Source organism: Antechinus flavipes, chromosome 2 (assembly GCF_016432865.1).
Source record: "Antechinus flavipes isolate AdamAnt ecotype Samford, QLD, Australia chromosome 2, AdamAnt_v2, whole genome shotgun sequence".
In the NCBI taxonomy this organism is placed as follows: domain Eukaryota; kingdom Metazoa; phylum Chordata; class Mammalia; order Dasyuromorphia; family Dasyuridae; genus Antechinus; species Antechinus flavipes.
In genome coordinates this window covers 273,116,573-273,125,668 of record NC_067399.1, presented here as the reverse complement: position 1 = coordinate 273,125,668, position 9,096 = coordinate 273,116,573, and the positions used below count along the sequence as shown (strand labels likewise).

The 9,096-nt window shown below is 38.9% G+C and overlaps 1 long non-coding RNA gene across 1 annotated transcript; it reads left to right on the top strand.

The window, feature by feature from the left end:
* Positions 1 to 459: 459 nt before the first annotated feature.
* LOC127549234 (uncharacterized) lies at positions 460 to 2,605 on the top strand. Its single transcript, XR_007950539.1, has 2 exons — positions 460 to 1,012; positions 2,116 to 2,605. It is a non-coding gene; the product is annotated as an uncharacterized LOC127549234 (long non-coding RNA).
* Positions 2,606 to 9,096: the final 6,491 nt, after the last annotated feature.

Sequence of the window (9,096 nt, the reverse complement as noted above, 5' to 3'; positions counted from 1 at the left end):
ATTTCTTATACAACAATAGCTTTATATAACACATTATATTCCTATACCACAATTTGTCATCCATCTCCCAATTATTTCCAATTCTTTGCCACCATAAAAAGAACTGCTATAAATACTTCTTATACATGTTTGTCCTTTTCCCTTTTTTATGATCTTTGGGATACAGACCTAGTAGTGGAATTGCTAGATCAAAAAGTATGCAGTTTTATAACCCTTTGGGCATAGTCCTAATTGTTCTCCAGAATGGTTGGATCAGTTCACAATTCCACCAACAATGCATTAGTATTCCAATTTTCCTACATCCCTTCCAACATTTATCATTTTCTTGCCCTGTCATATTAGTCAATCTGATAGGTGTGAAGTGCTACCTCAGAGTTGTTTTAATTTGCATTTCTCTAATCAATAGTGTGATTCAGAGCATTTTTTCATATGACTATAGATAGCTCTTTATCTGGAAAACTGCCTGTTCAAATCTTTTCACCATTTATCAAATGGCATGGTCATTATTGATAATTATTGAAATGGGCTGCTCTTCTACAGTTATGGTGTAAGCAAGAGAAAATAAGTAATGGAGAAACAAAAAACCTTCTATCTAACATGTCTATCTGAGCTTGAAAGTCACAAGTGAATATGCCCCTATGTATTATAAAATCATCAAGCACTAAGAATCCTATCCAGAAGATACATTTTCCCACCCTCATGGAGATCTAAGACTGATTTGTGATCAATGGCACATATAGAACTGAGGGGAGCAACAATAGAATAAAAGAAGTTGTCTGGGGTATGATAATAAATGTTTAATAACCAGCTTTTGGGTGGGTGGAGATATGTATGCAGGACACATTTCAAGATTTAATTTATATTATTAACATTTTTGCTATTACTTTCTTAAGACTAGAAAATGAATGAAACATGATTTGTCACATTTGCTGATTTCCAAGGTGTAAATAATCACACTGAACATCTGACAATTGGAGAGCTAGAGATCACTTCAGCACACCCCTAGCTAAAGGTAAACTTAACCTTTACCACAATTTAACTTTGGACTACCCCCTTAGTATTATTCTGTATGCCTGTGGGTTGGTTCATTCAAAAGAGAGTGCAAAAAAAAAAAAAAAAAAAAGAGTTATTTTGAAATATTCACATTTGCACACAATTTGAAATGGCTAACAATTTCAGTCTGAGAGCAATGGAAATCCACTTAGGATCACAGCATTTTACAAAAAAGCAACAAACAAGCCAGCTACAGCTTACTTTCTCAAATCCTGTCAGTGTTACTTTTGTGTGGCCTTGGACAAACACTTAACCTCTCTGAGTCTCAGTTTTCTTATCTGTAAAGTGAAGAGATTGGATTAAATGGCCTCTGAGGTCTCTCCCAGATCTGAATCTATGATCCTAATTCCAAGTGCAGTTTTATCCCAATATGGGATAGCTATTTTGGGATAGCTAAATTTGGGATAGCAATAGCTATCCCAATATGTCACTATGTAATTGTAGGCTAGTACATTAAGGGATAGTAGCTTCAGATAGCTCCCAGCAGGTAGTCAGTAGTCCTTTGAATTGTACAGTATAGTCAGGCTATTACATTCTATCCAAGCAGGAATAATTATTGAAATTTTTTCTTATTGTTATTCTGATTATTATCAATAACAATAATGTACATTTATATAATGTTTTAAGGTACACAAAGCTCTCTGCAAATATCTCTTCTATAATCACAACAATTCTGTTACATTAGATGCTATTATTATCCCCATTTCACAGAAGAGGAAACTGAGGCTCAAAATGTTTTGCCCATCTACATGATGTTTAGAAAGTAGACAATATGAAATTTATATGCGCTCCCTTTGGTTTCTCACGCTAAATCCATATTTTTATACTCTAACATCTTTGTTCACAAAGGCATGTGAATTCTAGGTATTTTGATCATTGAGGGGGTTAAAAGTTAATTACCACTTTGGGCTTTTTGAGAGCCACTCTAAAAGTTGAGCCCTCTGTTACTCTTTCTCTTCAAATTCTCTTTATGACACTTACAGGTACTACTATGGATTAATAGATGAAAAGACTTATGGCTGTAACATGGCTGGTAAAGTTCTTTCTTTCCCATTTCCATAGGAAACTTATTGAAGCTCTGACCTTTGGACTTCCTGTGACCGACTAACTCAAGATATGACGCACCAACATTTGGTGAAATTGAAGGTGTGACTTTGAGTTGTCCCCAATCAATCAAGCAAATCACACATATCATGATTCATCCTTAGCATGGATGGATTCTCACAGAAGAGAAGAGTTGGGTTGGTCAAGTTCAAGGATGCTTATTGTAGCAGCATTCAGTTAAAAACACTCCTCTCTAAGAGTCCTCACTGTTCTTCCACTAGAATTATTTTGTGGTTATAATTTAATTAAAATTACTATTGAGCTCTGTCTCTGTGAGGCTTTTGAAATGAAACCACTGTAAAGAGTGTCATCCTACCTCAGACATGCTACAAAAGAAAAAATGCAGAAGATGATACAAATATGCTATCCAAAGACCACTATTAACAGAGGCTACATACAATCTTAACATAAAGAAAAGAAAGAATAAAGGCCACACACATTCAACACAGGGTTTGTTGTGGTTTTTTATGGTATTTTCCATACTCAATTCAAGAGGATACAATACAAGGACTTGTTGCCATTTTGAAACTGAATGTTAATCCTTTCAGAAAAATAGCAGCCAACAGATTTCCACCTCTTCCCCACCTCCAACAAACTGTGTTTGTTAAAATTCATGTCACTTTGAAAAATCTAAAAGTGACTTTTTATTTATTTGGGGGCTAAACACTAATATGGAGACTCAATGTGATAAAGGAAAATTAATTGTAGAATCCTAAAATTGCAAAATGGAAGACTTTGCAAGCCAAGTTTCCTCAATATGATAAAGGAAAATTAATTGTAGAATTCTAAGATTGCAAAATGGGAAGAGGCCTTAAGGATCCAGTTCCTTCATTTTTACAGGTGAAGAAACAAAGACCAAAGAAGTAAAAAGACCTATTCATAGTTAGTCTGGCTAATTAGCTGTCACTATAACTAAGTATGGCATTCTGGGCTTTGTCTCAGGATTCTGAATAGGTCCTGTAGAACTTCAGCCTCATAGAAAAAAAAAATAATAAAAGCTCACAACCAAAAGAATGAGAACAATCATCATGAGTCCTTTCTCAACCATACATCATCCTCAACTGAGAGTATATCACTTTTGTTTCCTACTATTTGCCTCCAGTGGCAGTTTGAGCGTAGTTTCTCCCAGTGCAAAGATTCCTAGTTATGACTCTGATACCCTAGTTCAGATAGTAGAACCCAGGGCTTTTAACTTTCTGGCAGAGCTGTTCTGGAGCCATTGCTAATTTTTCTGTGTGAATACTCACACCTCCGAAATCAGCAAAGGCTACAAAATCAGTACTTGATTTATTTTGGTGTTCATTAATATTTTCTCTATCTCTTTCTTCAATTAAGAAAGAGATAGAGAAAACATTAATGATGCAGATTCAACCTAAAAGAGTGTTGTCCTGTATACAATCCTTTCCCTCCTGCTTCCCTCACCCCAGTGAACCTGTTGTTAAACATTTAAACATTTTAGCTTGCAAGTCAGTGATAGTTCTACATGGTGTCTCAGTCATACTTGAACAAGATCTCCTGCCCCCGCCCTGTACCTACAGCGTGCACTCCACGCAGCAGGCATTCCATAAATGTTTGCTAAACTAAATAGAACTGAAGAAACTCCCCTTTAATTCTCTATTCTTTTACCTGGATTTTTTCCTTTGAACTCTGTTGGACACTATTGCTCCATTGCTCCCTTTGTTTTGCAATTAGTCCTTCCTACTCGGTCCACTTTGCCTGGAGGCACGGGATTCCAAAATCTTCCTCTTGATCATACATACTAATTTCCTGCCTAGTCTCCATCTGCTTTTCCCTACCCCCCTCCTTTTTCTTCACCTGCTTTTGAGGCACTTGCAAGTGGCTATAACTAAAGGCCCACCCCTCCTCCAAGTTTCCCCTAATCTCTGACTATTGGACCTGTAGAACCAAAGACCCATAATGTGACTCCCTTGCACATGATGAAAAAGGCCTGGAGGATCCTAAGGGATCCGACTAGACACTGGGACTCCTTACTAGGAGAGTCCAGAATGTGTTCCTCATTTGAAGAGAAATGGAATTCAGAATTAGTTGATGGAAACAAGAGGCTTATTATATCTGGTTTTGAAATGGTCTTTCAGAGACAAATTGACTTGAGAGGTGAGAATAGGGCTTAAAGGTATTTAATTAAAATACTTGCTTAAAGGTGCATATTATAGCCTCCTCTGCAAGACCTGTTCTCAGCTAGTTGTGAAGTCGGAATGGGGCTGGTGAACTAATTCACACTGTGGTGTAAATGCCCAATACCAAATTATTGTGTAAATGACTAACAACTTAAGGGCCAGTTCCCTTCTAAAGAGAATTTGAATCTTAATGGGATAAAACCTGAACCCACATATATGAAATTCTAATGACTGTTTTTCAAGCATTAATGATAGGTCATTGGTGAAGATCTGGAGTTGGAAAGCCCTCCTGAAGCCCTTCAAATCAAAACCTATAAGCAGTTGCCTTACGAGAGCCGCTCATTAGCCACCTCGCTCTCCTCTGCAGTGGGGCAGTGCGGCCATAGCGGAAGGACCGCCGGGCTGGGATGCAGGGCGAGGGGAGGCTCTCCTGCTTCCCACTTAGGTAGCTTTATGACTTTGGACCAGTCAGTCTCTTTAAGCCCGCTCTTTTAAATGGGGATAATAATACCTAACCTGCTCACTTCCAACCTGTCAGAGTCCAGGGGTACATCAAATGAGAACGCTGTATGGGGAAGTGCTTTTCAAAACATCAAAGGAAAGTCACCACAGCCGATGTAGGACTTAGCAGATCACAGAGAGGACCTCGGGGGCCATCTCGTTCTCATTTCACAGAGCTGCCCAAAGCGCGCTCGGGGGTGATGTCGGAGACAGGGTCACGACTCTGCTCCTCCGACTCCAGTCAGTGATCTGCTCTCTGAGCAGCAATGGGATCTGCCCGGGCGTTTCCAAGGTGTGCATTCGCCAGAAGCAAGATCCGAACCCCAAACTTCCTGGTGCCAAGTGAAGCCCTGTATCCATTATACCGCGAAGCCTCCCAGCCACAAAGGGCTATCCATATGTAGGTATCATTTATTATGGGAACACGGAGTGTTACTAATGGAAGAACAGGCTGTAACAGCTATTTCCTGTTGGCACTCTGATCACCGTCAGGATTGTTCCACTTTAATTGCCTGCTGGGGTACACTACCTAACAGATGGAAATGGTGCCTTCCCTCAGCGCTGCATCATCCTTCCTCCTCCTCCTCCTCCTCCTCTTCCTCCTCCTCTTCCTTCTCCTCCTCTTCTTTTTCTTCTTCTTCCTCTTTTTTCCTCCTCTTCCTTCCCTTCTTTCTCCTCCTCTTCATATTCCTCCTCCTCCTCCTCTTTTTTCTCCTCCTCTTCTTTTTCTTCTTCCTCCTCTTCCTCTTTTTCCTTCTCCTCTCCCCCCCACCCCATTCGTTATTCAGACTGATCTCCTTTGGGTATATGTAGGAGAGGTGGGGGTGGGGAGAGAGTGGGAAGGAGAAGGCATCCTTCTTCTCTTGTGAGCTGGGGTAAGGAAGCAGAATTCCTTTGCCTGAGATGAGCTGAAAAATCAGTAAGCAATCTGGGCTGGAGAAAATCAAGTGCAGTAGCTTTTTTAGTTCTATTGGGTTTTGAGCCAGTACCCAAATTGATATAGTCCTCTGATCAAGGGACCAGCATTCCTTCTCCTCCTAATGACATTCCTTAAGGAATGGAATAAATTATAGAGAGATTGCTAATAATAATGCTTTTTTTTACATTAGCTAGCTTTACAATTTTTTTAAACAACATTTTTACATACCTCACCTCATCACTCTCTCCTCAATAAACTCCAGTGACTCCCTATTATATTTAAAATAAACAATGATCTTCTCTTAGTAGAATTTAAAACCTTTTACAACCTGGCCCAAAACTATTTTATTATTTTATTATATTCTTACTCAGTCTTATTATATATTACTCCCCTTCAATTTCCCACATAATTCAAACTGGCCTTCTCACTGATCTTCATATAAGGCATTATTTCCTCATCGCTGAATCTATTCTCTATAGGTCTTTTTGTTGTTGTTGTTATTGAGGCAATGGGGGCTAAATAACTTGCCCAGGATGACATAATTAGTAAGTGTCTGAGGCTGGATTTGAACTGAGGCCTTTATGACTCCAAGACCAGTATTTTCTTTACTGGGCCACATAGCTGTCTTGCAAATTTTTCTTTCAAGATTCTTTTTCAAACAATATATTTTACAATTATTTTCTGATCCTAGGAGCTGCTAGTGCCCTGCTCCCTCCAATCATCTCATATCTATTTTAATCCATTTTTATATACCTACATATATATCTATTCTCTTTCCCAATAGAATGTAAGCTCCTTGAAGGCAGAGATTGTCTTACTAGTGTCTTTTTTTTTTAATAGCCTTTTATTTTTAAAATATATGCAAAGATAGTTTTCAACATTCAGGCTTGAAAAACCTTGTAATCTAAAATTTTCCCCCTCCTTCCCCTTTCCCTCCCTCTCAGAAAGCAAGTAATCCAGTATATGTTAAATATGTACAATTCTTCTATACATATTCCCACATTTATCATGCTGCCCCAAAAAAATCAGATCCCAAAGGGAAAAAATGAGAAAGAAAACAAAAAGCAAGCAAACAACAACAAAAAAATGAAAATACTATGTTGTGATCCACATTCAGTCCCACAGTCCCCTCTGGGTATAGATGGCTTTCTTCATCACAAGATCATTGGAACTGGCCTGAATCACCTCAATGCTGAAGAAAGCCAAGTCCATCAGAAGAATATATCGTTGTATATTCTTATTAAAGTGTATAATGATCTTCTGGTTCTGCTTATTTCACTTCATATCAGTTCATGTAAGTCTCTCTAAGCTTCTCTGAATTCATCCTGCTGATCATTTCTAACAGAACAATAATTTCTCTAACATTCATATACCACAATTTATTCAATCATTCTCCAACTATGGGCATCCACTCTCACTGGTGTCTTTTTAACCCTATCATCTAACATATTTCCTCACTCATAATGAGCACTAAATGAATTCTTGTCAGTTGATTGAATTGTGGAATCTCCAAGGCTCTGCCCAGACCCTTTTCTCTCCATATTCTCTCACTTGGTAATCTCCTCAACTCCTATGAGTTTAATTATCGTCTCCATGTAGGTGATTACCAGATTTTTCTATCTAACCCTATTTTCTCTTTTTGATTCTGAGAGTCTTGCATCATCCATTGCTTATTGGACATTTTGAATGAAATGTCCCATAGACATAATAAACTCAACATGTGAGTGTGTCCAAAATAGAAAATTATCATCTTTACCCCCAAACCTCCTCTTTTTCTCAACTTCCCTATCAATTTTCAAGGACACCTCTATCTTTTCTGCCAGACAGAGGAACCATCTTGATATTATTCACAACTTCTGGTCCATATGTCTAATCTGTTGCCATATCCTGTGCTTCTATAGTCACCCTATTTCTCATATAGGTCCTCTTTCTACACTCATAAAGCTACCACCCTGGAACGTACTCTCATCATCTCTCACTTGGATTTTTGCAATAGACTTCTGGTTGGTGTCCTTGATTCTTTTCAGTCCTTCCCATTTTCCACTTAGCTGCCAAAGTGAGTTTACTAAAATATGAGAGTGACCATGTCATTTCCTCTCCTCAATAAACTCCAATGGCTATTGGAGTTCCTATTACTTCCAGTATAAAGTATAAAATTCTGTTTGACATTTTAGGTCTTTTACAATATTGAATCTCTTTTTTTTTCAGTCACCTTATTTTCCTATTTTGAAATTTAGTCCTAGAGGCAAATTTGCTGTTCCTACCATACAACACTCGTCTTACTACCTTTATTGCAGACTATTTCCTTAGTTGGGGATGCTCTTCTTTGTGACCCTCACCTCTTAGAACAACTGTTTCTTTAAGATTCACCTCAACTTATTATCTCTTCTAGGAGCTCTTTCTTGGTACCTTTTCTCCCCTTTAACTGCTATTCCTAGCCTTTCTAAGCTTACTTTCCATCCACTTAGTACTTATTTTGTTTGTTCTAATTTTTATATATTGTTTCCTGCAATGGAATATAAACTCCCTGTGGCAGGCATCAACTTTAATTTTTCTTTGTATTTCCAGAGCTTAGCATGATACCTGATCCGCAGTAAGCACTTATTAACCACTTGTTAACTGTCCTTTACAATGTTATGAGGTAGGTAGGGCTCAAGATATTTGTCATTGGTGGTCTTGGAGAACCAAGGACAGAACAACTACCTTGGTAAGGTAAGGCAGGTGTTACTATTTCCCTTTGGAATATGAGGAAATTGACTCTCAGAAAACTAGCAATAGCTGGCCTTTTCATAACGCTTTAAGGTTTGTGAAACCCTTTGCAAATACTATCTTATTTTATCTTTACAGAGGAGGAAACTGGGGCAGATCCTGGCTAAATGATTTGCCCAGGGTCATTCAGCTAAGGGTCTAGATTTCCTGACTGCAGATCTACCGTCCTGGACCGTGGCAAGAACGCAGAAGCCGGCTCATTTCCCCCCCCCACGATCTTAGGCAGTGTTCCTAGTTATAATCAGAGATAGAGATGAGAACAGCTGGCTCTGAGAATGATGGACTCATAGGTTCCAGAGTAGAAAGGGATGTTTGTGATCATCTAAACCGTTTAACAGATGAGAAAATTGAGTCCCAGAGAGGCTGACCACAGATCTTATGGTTCAAGATCAGCAGCAGTAACACATCTGATGTCTTATACCGACCTCGCTATTTTATCCGGTCGGGCAGATCATCTAATTGTTCTCAGCCTCAGTTTCCTCACCCACACAAAGGAGGTGGCAATAGGTTCTGTCAGGACCTCCTGCCCATAATCCTATGCAATCCGGGCCCTGGCCACTACCCCCTGGCTGCCTCCCCTAAAGCCGGCCCTGGGTGGATTCCCTTTCAGAT